This window comes from Oncorhynchus mykiss, chromosome 32, assembly GCF_013265735.2.
Source record: "Oncorhynchus mykiss isolate Arlee chromosome 32, USDA_OmykA_1.1, whole genome shotgun sequence".
Classification (NCBI taxonomy): Eukaryota; Metazoa; Chordata; class Actinopteri; order Salmoniformes; family Salmonidae; genus Oncorhynchus; species Oncorhynchus mykiss.
In genome coordinates this window covers 9,651,149-9,662,533 of record NC_050572.1, presented here as the reverse complement: position 1 = coordinate 9,662,533, position 11,385 = coordinate 9,651,149, and positions in this window count along the sequence as shown.

Below are 11,385 nucleotides of genomic sequence, written 5' to 3'. Positions count from 1 at the left end.
TTAAAGTGACCAGAGACAGGAGAGTTAAATCTCCTCAGATGTTGGGGGGGGGGGGGGGGGGCTCATTGTCATATTTCCCAGGATGCTCTGTTGCAGGTTGATTTTTAGATTATTTAAAACATTTTTAACATTTTTGCATGTGCATTGATTTTGATTTTATGCTACACAAATATCTAATTTAATTTGTAAGTGTTAGTATTTATTGCTTAAATTTACTTAAATGTTGCTCCAGTTTCCATGATGTAGGTTAGTTCATGTAGTTGTTTTCGTCTCTGCTCTAACAGCCATTTTGAATGCAAGTTGTAGGTGTAATGAGGTCCTCCACACTGTGATGAAATTATGGATGTAAGACGTTTTACTCTTCGAATGTCGTACATGACAGAGGAACACATTTACACTGATGGAGTCGATTGTTAAATCAAAACAACACAGAAAAGAATAAACATTTCAATAGTCCAGGCGATAGGTGAAAATTACGTTGTGCTTTTTAAAATAAAAGCATGAACCTTGGTACACGTGTACAGTTTGGCACCCTGAACATTTTCAGATATGGAGCCATCGCAAAAACTCCTCCTGGTAGACGTGGTGGCCATTTTGCTCTTCCGCCATTACTGGACAATGTATTTTCATAATAATAATAAGAAGAAGAAGAAAAGGTGATGTCTACCCCTGTTTCCATGGTCAAGGAGTACAATAGTGCCATGCACAACATCAAAAATACCCCGTGGCGGCCCCCTGCACCGGGTGGTAGCCCTGTGTACATACAATCATTGAACACTGGTCACTTTAATAATGTTTAAAACTGTTTTACTCACTTCATATGTATATACTGTATTCTAGTTCATCCTATATACAATACTACTGCTGTCCACTTCATATGTATATACTGTATTCTAGTTCATCCTATATACAATACTACTGCTGTCCACTTCATATGTATATACTGTATTCTAGTTCATCCTATATAACTACTGTTGTCCACTTCATATGTATATACTGTATTCTAGTCATGGTTCATCCTATATAACTACTGTTGTCCACTTCATATGTATATACTGTATTCTAGTTAAGGTTCATCCTATATAACTACTGTTGTCCACCCCTTCTCTATTCACATACTGTCTATAAACACTATTCACATACTGTCTATATACACTATTCACATACTGTCTATACTGTCTATACACACTATTCACATACTGTCTATATACACTATTCACATACTGTCTATACTGTCTATACACACTATTCACATACTGTCTATACACACTATTCACATACTGTCTATACACACTGTTCACATACTGTCTATACTGTCTATATACACTATTCACATACTGTCTATACTGTCTATAAACACTATTCACATACTGTCTATACACACTGTTCACATACTGTCTATACTGTCTATATACACTATTCACATACTGTCTATACTGTCTATAAACACTATTCACATACTGTCTATACACACTATTCACATACTGTCTATACACACTGTTCACATACTGTCTATACACACTATTCACATACTGTCTATATACACTATTCACATACTGTCTATACTGTCTATACACACTATTCACATACTGTCTATACACACTATTCACATACTGTCTATACACACTGTTCACATACTGTCTATACTGTCTATATACACTATTCACATACTGTCTATACTGTCTATAAACACTATTCACATACTGTCTATACACACTATTCACATACTGTCTATAAACACTATTCACATACTGTCTATACACACTATTCACATACTGTCTATACACACTGTTCACATACTGTCTATACACACTATTCACATACTGTCTATACACACTATTCACATACTGTCTATACACACTGTTCACATACTGTCTATACACACTGTTCACATACTGTCTATACACACTGTTCACATACTGTCTATACACACTATTCACATACTGTCTATACACACTGTTCACATACTGTCTATACTGTCTATATACACTATTCACATACTGTCTATACTGTCTATACACACTATTCACATACTGTCTATACACACTATTCACATACTGTCTATACACACTGTTCACATACTGTCTATAAACACTATTCACATACTGTCTATACACACTATTCACATACTGTCTATACACACTATTCACATACTGTCTATACACACTGTTCACATACTGTCTATACACACTGTTCACATACTGTCTATACACACTGTTCACATACTGTCTATACACACTATTCACATACTGTCTATACACACTGTTCACATACTGTCTATACTGTCTATATACACTATTCACATACTGTCCATACTGTCTATAAACACTATTCACATACTGTCTATACACACTATTCACATACTGTCTATACACACTGTTCACATACTGTCTATAAACACTATTCACATACTGTCTATACACACTATTCACATACTGTCTATACACACTGTTCACATACTGTCTATACACACTATTCACATACTGTCTATACACACTGTTCACATACTGTCTATACACACTATTCACACTATTCACATACTGTCTATACACACTATTCACATACTGTCTATACACACTGTTCACATACTGTCTATAAACACTATTCACATACTGTCTATACACACTGTTCACATACTGTCTATACACACTGTTCACATACTGTCTATACTGTCTATATACACTATTCACATACTGTCTATACTGTCTATAAACACTATTCACATACTGTCTATATACACTATTCACATACTGTCTATACACACTATTCACATACTGTCTATACACACTGTTCACATACTGTCTATACACACTATTCACACTGTTCACATACTGTCTATACACACTATTCACATACTGTCTATACTGTCTATAAACACTATTCACATACTGTCTATACACACTATTCACATACTGCAATTCTCTCCATTTTGCCATGGAGTTTATACTTTGTATTTAAATATCTCATTCTAATATTTATTCTACTGTACATTGTGTTTTAATTACACTGTTTTTACACACTGAATATATTTATTTAAATACTAGCTCAATCTAATATACAGTGGAAGTCTGAAGTTTACATACACTTAGATTGGAGTCATTAAAACTCGTTTTTCAACCACTCCACAAATGTCTTGTTAACAAATGATAGTTTTGGCAAGTTGGTTAGGACATCTACTTTGTGCATGACACAAGTAATATTCCAACAATTGTTTACAGACATATTATTTCACTTATAATTCACTGTATCACAATTCCAGTGGGTCAGATGTTTACATACACTAAGTTGACTGTGCCTTTAAACAGCTTGGAAAATTCTAGAAAATGATGTCATGGCTTTAGAATCTTCTGATAGGCTAATTGACATAATTTGAGTCAATTGGAGGTGTACCTGTGGATGTATTTCAAGGCCTACCTTCAAACTAACTGCCTCTTAGCTTGACATCATGGGAAAATCAAAATAAATCAGCCAAGACCTCAGAAAAAAGATTGTAGACCTCCACAAGTCTGGTTCATCCTTGGGAGCAATTTCCAAATGGCTGAAGGTACCACGTTCATCTGTACAAACAATAGTACGCCAGTATAAACACCATAGGACCACGCAGCCGTCATACCGCTCAGGAAGGAGACGCGTTTTGTCTCCAAAACCGCCATAAAAAAGCCAGACTACGGTTTGCAACTGCACATGGGGACAAAGATTGTACTTTTTGGAGAAATGTCCTCTGGTCTGATGACACAAAAATTTAACTGTTTGGCCAAAATGATCTTCGTTATCTTTGGAGGAAAAAGGTGGAGGCTTGCAAGTCGAAGAACACCATCCCAACTGTGAAGCACGGGGGTGGCAGCATCATGTTGTGGGGGTGCTTTGCTGCAGGAGGGACTGGTGCACTTCACAAAATAGATGCATCATGAGGATGGAAAATTATGTGGATATATTGAAGCAACATCTCAAGTCATCAGTCAGGAAGATAAAGCTTGGTTGCAAATGGGTCTTCCAAATGGACAATGACCCCAAGCCTACTTCCAAAGTTGTGGCAAAATGGCTTAAGGACAACAAAGTCAAGCTATTGGAGTGGCCATCACAAAGCCCTGACCTCAATCCTATTGAACATTATTGGGCAGAACTGAAAAAGTGTGTATGAGCAAGGAGGCCTACAAACTTGACACATTTACACCTGCTCTGTCAGGAGGAATGGGACAAAAATTCAACCAACTTATTGTGGGAAGCTTGTGGAAGGCTACCCGAAATGTTTCACCCAAGTTAAACAATTTAAATGCAATGCTACCAAATACTAATTGAGTGTATGTAAACTTCTGACCCAACTTCTGACATTTCACATTCTTAGAATAATGTGGTGATCCTAACTGACCTAAGACAGGGACTTTTTTTACTAGGATTAAATGTCAGGAATTGTGAAAAACTGAGTTTAAATGTATTTGGCTAAGGTGTATGTACACTTCCAACTTCAACTGTACATAATATTCTATTGTGTACATTGTCAGAGTTGGGAATTTCATTGGATTTCTTTCCCTGGCTTAGCATGGCAGTTCACCATTAAATAATCATCTGTTTGTGGGTTTCTGATGTACAGGGCACCATAGTAATGACTGACCATCAAAACATATGTGTAGACATCTCCTTTTCTGTGCTATCGTGTTTGGTTCAGCAGATATGACTAAATGCATTTTCCAGTTATGGCGGAATAGCAAAATGGCCACCACGTCTACCAGGAGTCTTTCTTGTGATGACCTCATATCTGAAAATGTCCAGGGCCATAAACTATACACGTGTACCAAGTTTCAAGCTTTTATGAAAAAGTTAACATATCACTTTAAATTTGGCAAATAGACTACAAGGGAGTTGATTAAAAAAAAGAGTTAAAACAGTGTCAACACTAAGAAAAGTGAGTCCAGTTTACTCCTAATCAAGTGTTATGTTTTACACTGTAAGTGTTGCGTATTACTCTACAGTAGAGCTATGCAAACAGCACAATTGAATTCATTTGAACACTTTAAGAGTGGGGAACACTGCAACAGAGTTAAATCTTTAACACCAGTACAGTGGGACTCATATCAAATCAAATGTATTTACAAAGCCCTTTTTTACATCAGCCGATGTTACAAAGTGCTGTACAGAAACCCAGCCTAAGACCCCGAACAGCAAGCAATGCAGGTGTAGAAGCACAGTGGCTAGGAAAAACTCCCTAGAAAGGCAGGAACCTAGGAAGAAACCTAGAGAGGAACCAGGCTCTGAGGGGTGGGCCAGTCCTATTATTAATAATGTACATTTTACCTTTTCCAAGTTAAATGTACACTGTTGATTTTTCTGTGAGGGAGAGATAGCCTATCTATTCAGTAGGCAGCCAGGAATACCTTTCTGTTTCCTAATCCCCTTATCGGAAAGTCAGTGTGGAAATAAAAGACCCTATTTGGGGTTTTGTCTGTTTTTCTGTGAGAAACAAACAGGTTAAGAATAAGGCTAGATTATGTCATCCAACCGGCCTCCCCCCCACATGTCAATACCACCACTTACACTTCGAACACACCTACAGTGTCATGGCATTTTGGTACATCAGAATTACGTTCATTTCCAATGAAACGCTGCGTTTGCAGTTGCAGTGCGTTAGGTGTGGTGCATAAATTGGATTTATCGAACGCATGCGTCAAACTGTAAAACTGTATGCATAGACGGCTTGACAGAAATGGTAGCAGAAGGTGAATGTTGAACTGTTGTTGCACACATATCCAGATGAGGCTGCTCACTATTTGCGCAACGGCACTACTATTTGCGCGAGGACACTGTCAGTGTGTTCGAAGCGTTAGCCTGGATTGTGCTTTGTCACTGCTCTGCCCGTACAGATCACAGAGCAGGTCTGTGTAGCCCACCGGCTGTAAAGAGGGCAAGAGAAAGGGAAGAGTAGGGGAGGACGAAAAGACGGGGAGGGGAGTTCTTGGAAGCTTCACGCTTTTGTCTAGCTCCCCACAGTTCCACAGCAGTTGACTCCGATGAGACTCCGGTCAGGTCCGGTTTGGAAGGAGGACAGAGGCATGAGATGTTCACTGGTTTCCCGGAGGAGGCATGTCAGGCGGTGACGGTCTGCAGCACGTGCTGCTGCTAATTATGCCGCAATTGCTACTCGATGCACTCCCGCTACGGCTCCTGGTCGGGCTCCGGTTGCTGTCTGCGCAGGTAGCTCTGAGGCCTTCAAACGGAGTCGCCTTCACCGTGATCAGCATAGAACCGGAGAGGCATAGCCACGGGAAGTAGGGGGACTGAAGATGCTGCAGCACCCCATTTAAAAATCGGAATTAATTAAATATATACATTTAAAAAATGAGGCACAAAAGTAGTGCACTGGGCCTTTACTAGTATTAGCGGACTGATATAGACGTCTGTACCTCGGGCAACAACAATTCAGCATCTCCACGTTTAATTAATTAAGAACAGTATCTTGCATGAATCAATAGTTGGAATGGTAAGAGTTGTCATTCTAATGGAATCCAGAAAGAAGTAAACCCTGTCCTCAAACATGTACATCAAGAGGTGTACACAAAACATCCACATCACATTAAATATAATATGTATTTTTTTTGGGGGGGGGGGGGGGGGGTCAAATAACATGGAAAACAGACACTTTTTGTGCAGTATTAATTTACCATCCTTACAAACCACTCAATGTAAATGTACATTACTGTATTGTACATTAGCTGGTCATCTACACCGAGCAAAAATAAAAACGCAACATGAAACAATTTAAAAGATTTTACTGAGTTACAGTTCATATAAAAATAAATTCAATTTAAATAAATTAATTTAGGCCCTAATCTATGGATTTCATAGGACTGGGAATACAAATATGCATATGTTGGTCACAGATGCCTTTAAAAAAAGGTAGGGGTGTAGATCAGAAATTATTTGCCTCACGCCACGTGACACATCTCCTTCGCATAGATCTTGATCAGGCTGTTGATTGTGGCCTGTGGAATGTTGTCCCACTTGACGAGAACTGGAACACGCTGTCATACAGATCAAGTCTGGTGAGTACGCAGGCCATGGAAGAACTGGGACATTTTCAGCTTCCAGGAATTGTGGACAGATGCTTGCGACATGGGGCCGTGCGTTACCATGGTGGAACACGAGGTCAGGTCAACACCCTGGTGAGGACAACGAGCACGCAGATGAGCTTCCCTGAGATGGTTTCTGACAGTTTGTGCAGAAATTATTTGGTTGTACAAACCCACAGTTTCATCTGCTGTCTGGTTGGCTGGTCTTAGACGATCCCGCAGGTGAAGAAGCCATATCTGAGGTCCTAGGCTGGCATGGTTACACGTGGTACTGCCAAATTCTCTTAAACGGCGTTGGAGTCGGCTTATGGTAGAGAAATGAACATTAAATTATCTGGCAACAGCTCTGGTGGACATTCCTTCAGTCAGCATGGCAATTGCACGCTCCCTCAAAACTTGAGACATTGTGTTGTGTCACAAAACGGCATATTTTAGAGTGGCCTTTAATTGTCCCCAGCAGAAGGTGCACCTGTGTAATGATCATGCTGTTTAATCAGCTTCATGATATGCCACACCTGTCAGGTGGATGGATTATCTAGGCAGTGGAGAAATGCTCTCTAACATGTATATAAACAAATTTGTGCACAAAACTGGAGAGAAATAAGCTTTTTTTGTGCAGTATGGAACATTTCTGGGATATTTTATTTCAGCTCATGAAACATAGGACCAACACTTTACATGTTGCGTTTATATTTTTGTTCAGTGTAGGTTTGTACCTGTAGACTTTCTATCACCATGGAGATAAAACAATGCGCAATACAGTAACTGTGTACATTGAGACATCAAGTGGTCTCAATGATTTGATGATGTGGCTCAGTGTGTATAGCATGGTACTTGCAACGCTAGGGTTGTGGGTTTAAATCCCACAGGGGGAGGGGGGGCGGGGGGGGGGGGGGGGGGGCTGGTACAAAAATGTGTCCAGTTGCTCTGTTTAAGAGCATCTAGTAAAATGAATGAATAGACCATTTACAAAGCACTTCATGAAACTGGACAACATATATAAAGTATTACCAGATTAACTGTGTTGTACAGCTAATTATCAGACTCAAGTTACAAATGCTGGTAGACACTCAAAAACAAAATACATTTAGTTTACATTTTTTTTCACAAAAGTAGTTCACTGGGCCTTTACTAGTCCTGTATTAGCACACTGACAGCAGACATCTGAAAATTGCTCAGGCAATTTTTTTTATTTATACATTTTTTTTCTTCTGTACTGTGTGTGTGTGTGTGTGTGTGTGTGTGTGTGTGTGTGTGTGTGTGTGTGTGTGTGTGTGTATGTGTGTGTGTGTGTGTGTGTGTGTGTGTGTGTGTGTGTGTGTGTGTGTATGTGTGTGTGTGTGTGTGTGTGTGTGTGTGTGTGTGTGTGTGTGTATGTGTGTGTGTGTGTGTGTGTGTGTGTGTCAGTGGTCAGGGAGGAACGGGAGGTTTCAGCTGCTCATCTTTGTTGGTATGTGAATACACCCCCCCCCCCCCCCCCCCCCATCTCTCCTTTTCTCGTCCAATGATCCCTCTATCATCTCTTGATCCCTCGCTCATCCGCTGATCCCTCTCTCATCCCCTGATCCCACATCCCTCTCTCTCTCTCATCCCCTCTCCACTGTGTCTCTCTCTCTCTCTCTCTCAATTTCTCTCTCTCTCTCTCTCTCTCTCTCTCTCTCTCTCTCTCTCTCTCTCTCTCTCTCTCACTCTCTCTCTCTCTCTCTCTCTCTCTCTCTCTCTCTCTCTCAGTTTCTCTGTCTTTGTTTCTCTCTCTCCTCCTAGGTTAGCTCTTACTCAGTCAGTCAGTCTGGTGAGTCATCATCAACCCTTCCCCCTCCTCCTCCTGTGGTTGCCATGGTGACCACAGGGGTCTCTAGGTGTGGGGGGTGGGGCGGTGTCTGTGTGTATTAGTATGCCTCGGGCATGCTTGTTACCATCATGGCTGGGGTCAGGCCCCTTGACCTGTCTGTACTTCTCATACCTGAGGGGCCAACACACACACACACAAACACACACAAACAAACACACACACAGTTTGCAGTTCTCACAGGAAAAGTTGGATGAAAGAGAATTGCAGCAAATGATAAACTGTCCACGCGAGATGACATCGGCACCGTGTGTGAATCATTATTACAGATAACTGGGAAAACAGAGGGAGATCTCCGAAATAACACATATGGAATCATGTAGTAACCAAAAAAGTAGTAAACAAATCCAGGAGGAATAACATTGCTGTGGATGGCATGCCAGAGTCTCCACATGAAACCTGGACGGAGTCTGAGGAGAAAGTGAGGAAAAGGATCAATCTGCAGGTGGATTATAGGAAGACTGAGGTGGAGTCACGCCCACACGTCTGGAAAACCAGTAACCAGCCCAGGAGATAGACCCAGGCCGATTAGTGGTCAGGTTCCTGAGGTTCAAGGACAAGGTGGCTGTTCTGGAGAGAGCCAAGAACTTGAGAGGAATGTCTTCCTCAATGAGGACTATCCTGAAGCTTTGTGCCAGAAAGAGGAAAGAACTGATCCCAGCCATGAAAGCTGACGGAGCGCGTGGGGACATTGCTTACATCTGCTATGACAGGCTCATTGTCCACCCTCCCTCCCAAAAGCCTGGAAGGGATGAGAGTGCCAAGCCTGTAGGTTAGTAGCTTCAACACTGCAGCACACACACACACACACTCACACACACACTTACACACACACACACACACACACACACACACACACAGTCTGTCTCTCTGTCTGTCTCTGTCTCTCTGTCTGTCTCTGTCTGTCTCTGATAAGCTACCCAGGAAATGGCTACAAATAGCTCATATACAACACCCGTTCTGCCAGTCACATTCTGTTAAAGGTCCCCAAAGCACACACATCCCCGGGTCGCTTGTCTTTTCAGTTCGCTGCAGCTAGCGACTGGAACGAGCTGCAAAAAAACACTCAAACTGGACAGTTTCATCTCCATCTCTTCATTCAAAGACTCAATCATGGACACTCTTACTGACAGTTGTGGCTGCTTTGTGTGATGTATTGTTGTCTCTACCTTCTTGCCCTTTGTGCTGTTGTCTGTGCCCAATAATGTTTGTACCATGTTTTGTGCTGCAACCATGTTGTGTTGCTACCATGTTGTTGTCATGTTGGGTTGCTACCATGTTTTGTGCTGCTACCATGTTGTGTTGCTACCATGTTGTTGTTATGTTGTGTTGCTACCATGTTGTTGTTATATTGTGTTGCTACCATGTTGTTGTTATGTTGTGTTGCTACCATGTTGTTGTTATGTTGTGTTGCTACCATGTTGTTGTTATGTTGTGTTGCTACCATGTTGTGTTGCTACCATGTTGTTGTCATGTTGGGTTGCTACCATGCTGTGTTGTCATGTGTTGCTGCCATGCTGTGTTGTCATGTATTGCTGCCTTGCTGTGTTGTTATCATAGGTCTCTCTTTACGTCGTGTTGTGTTGTCTCTCTTGTCATGATGTGTGTTTTGTCCTATATTTTTATTTTATTTTATTGTATTTTTTTTATCCCAGCCCCCGTCTCCGCAGGAGGCCTTTTGCCTTTTGGTAGGCCATCATTGTAAATAAGAATTTGTTCTTTACTGACTTGCCTAGTTAAATAAAGGTTAAATACAAATAGATAAATACATATGTAGCCTTAGAAATAAGGTTCATGAAATCAATAACTTGCTAACAACGGATAACGTTCATATACTGGCCATCTCTGAAACTCACTTAGATAATACCTTTGATGATACAGCAGTAGCAATATAAGGATAGAACATCTACAGAAGAGACAGGAATGCCCATGGGGGAGGTGTTGCGCCATATTCCTGTAACACATAGAGAGAGGGTCAAATCTCATGTCAAAGGAAGTTAAAGTGCTGTGGCCTGCCTCATATAAAGACTCTTCTTTTGGGGTGTTGCTATAGGCCACCAAATGCTAACAGTCAGTATTTGAATAATATGTTTGCAATGCTTGATAGTGTGTATGTGATGTTAACAGTGATGTCTATTTTCTGGGTGACCTTACCATTGGCTGGTTAGCAACTAGCTGTCTTCTCAAGAGGAACTATTCACCAATGACGAATGGCTGTAATATAACCCAGGTTGTCACTCAACCAACTAGAGTGGACACCAATACTGTTGGATCTGTGACATCCACTTGTATTGATCATATCTTCACTAAGGCTGCAGAGCTTTGCTCAACAATATCAGTTCCCATTGGCTGTAGTGACCAGAACATTGTGGCAATAACAAGGAAAGCCAAAGTGTTAAATGTTGGTCCTAAATGAATTCATAAGAGATAATACTAAATGTTTTCTCAGGACTCTTGTTGAAGATTTTAAAA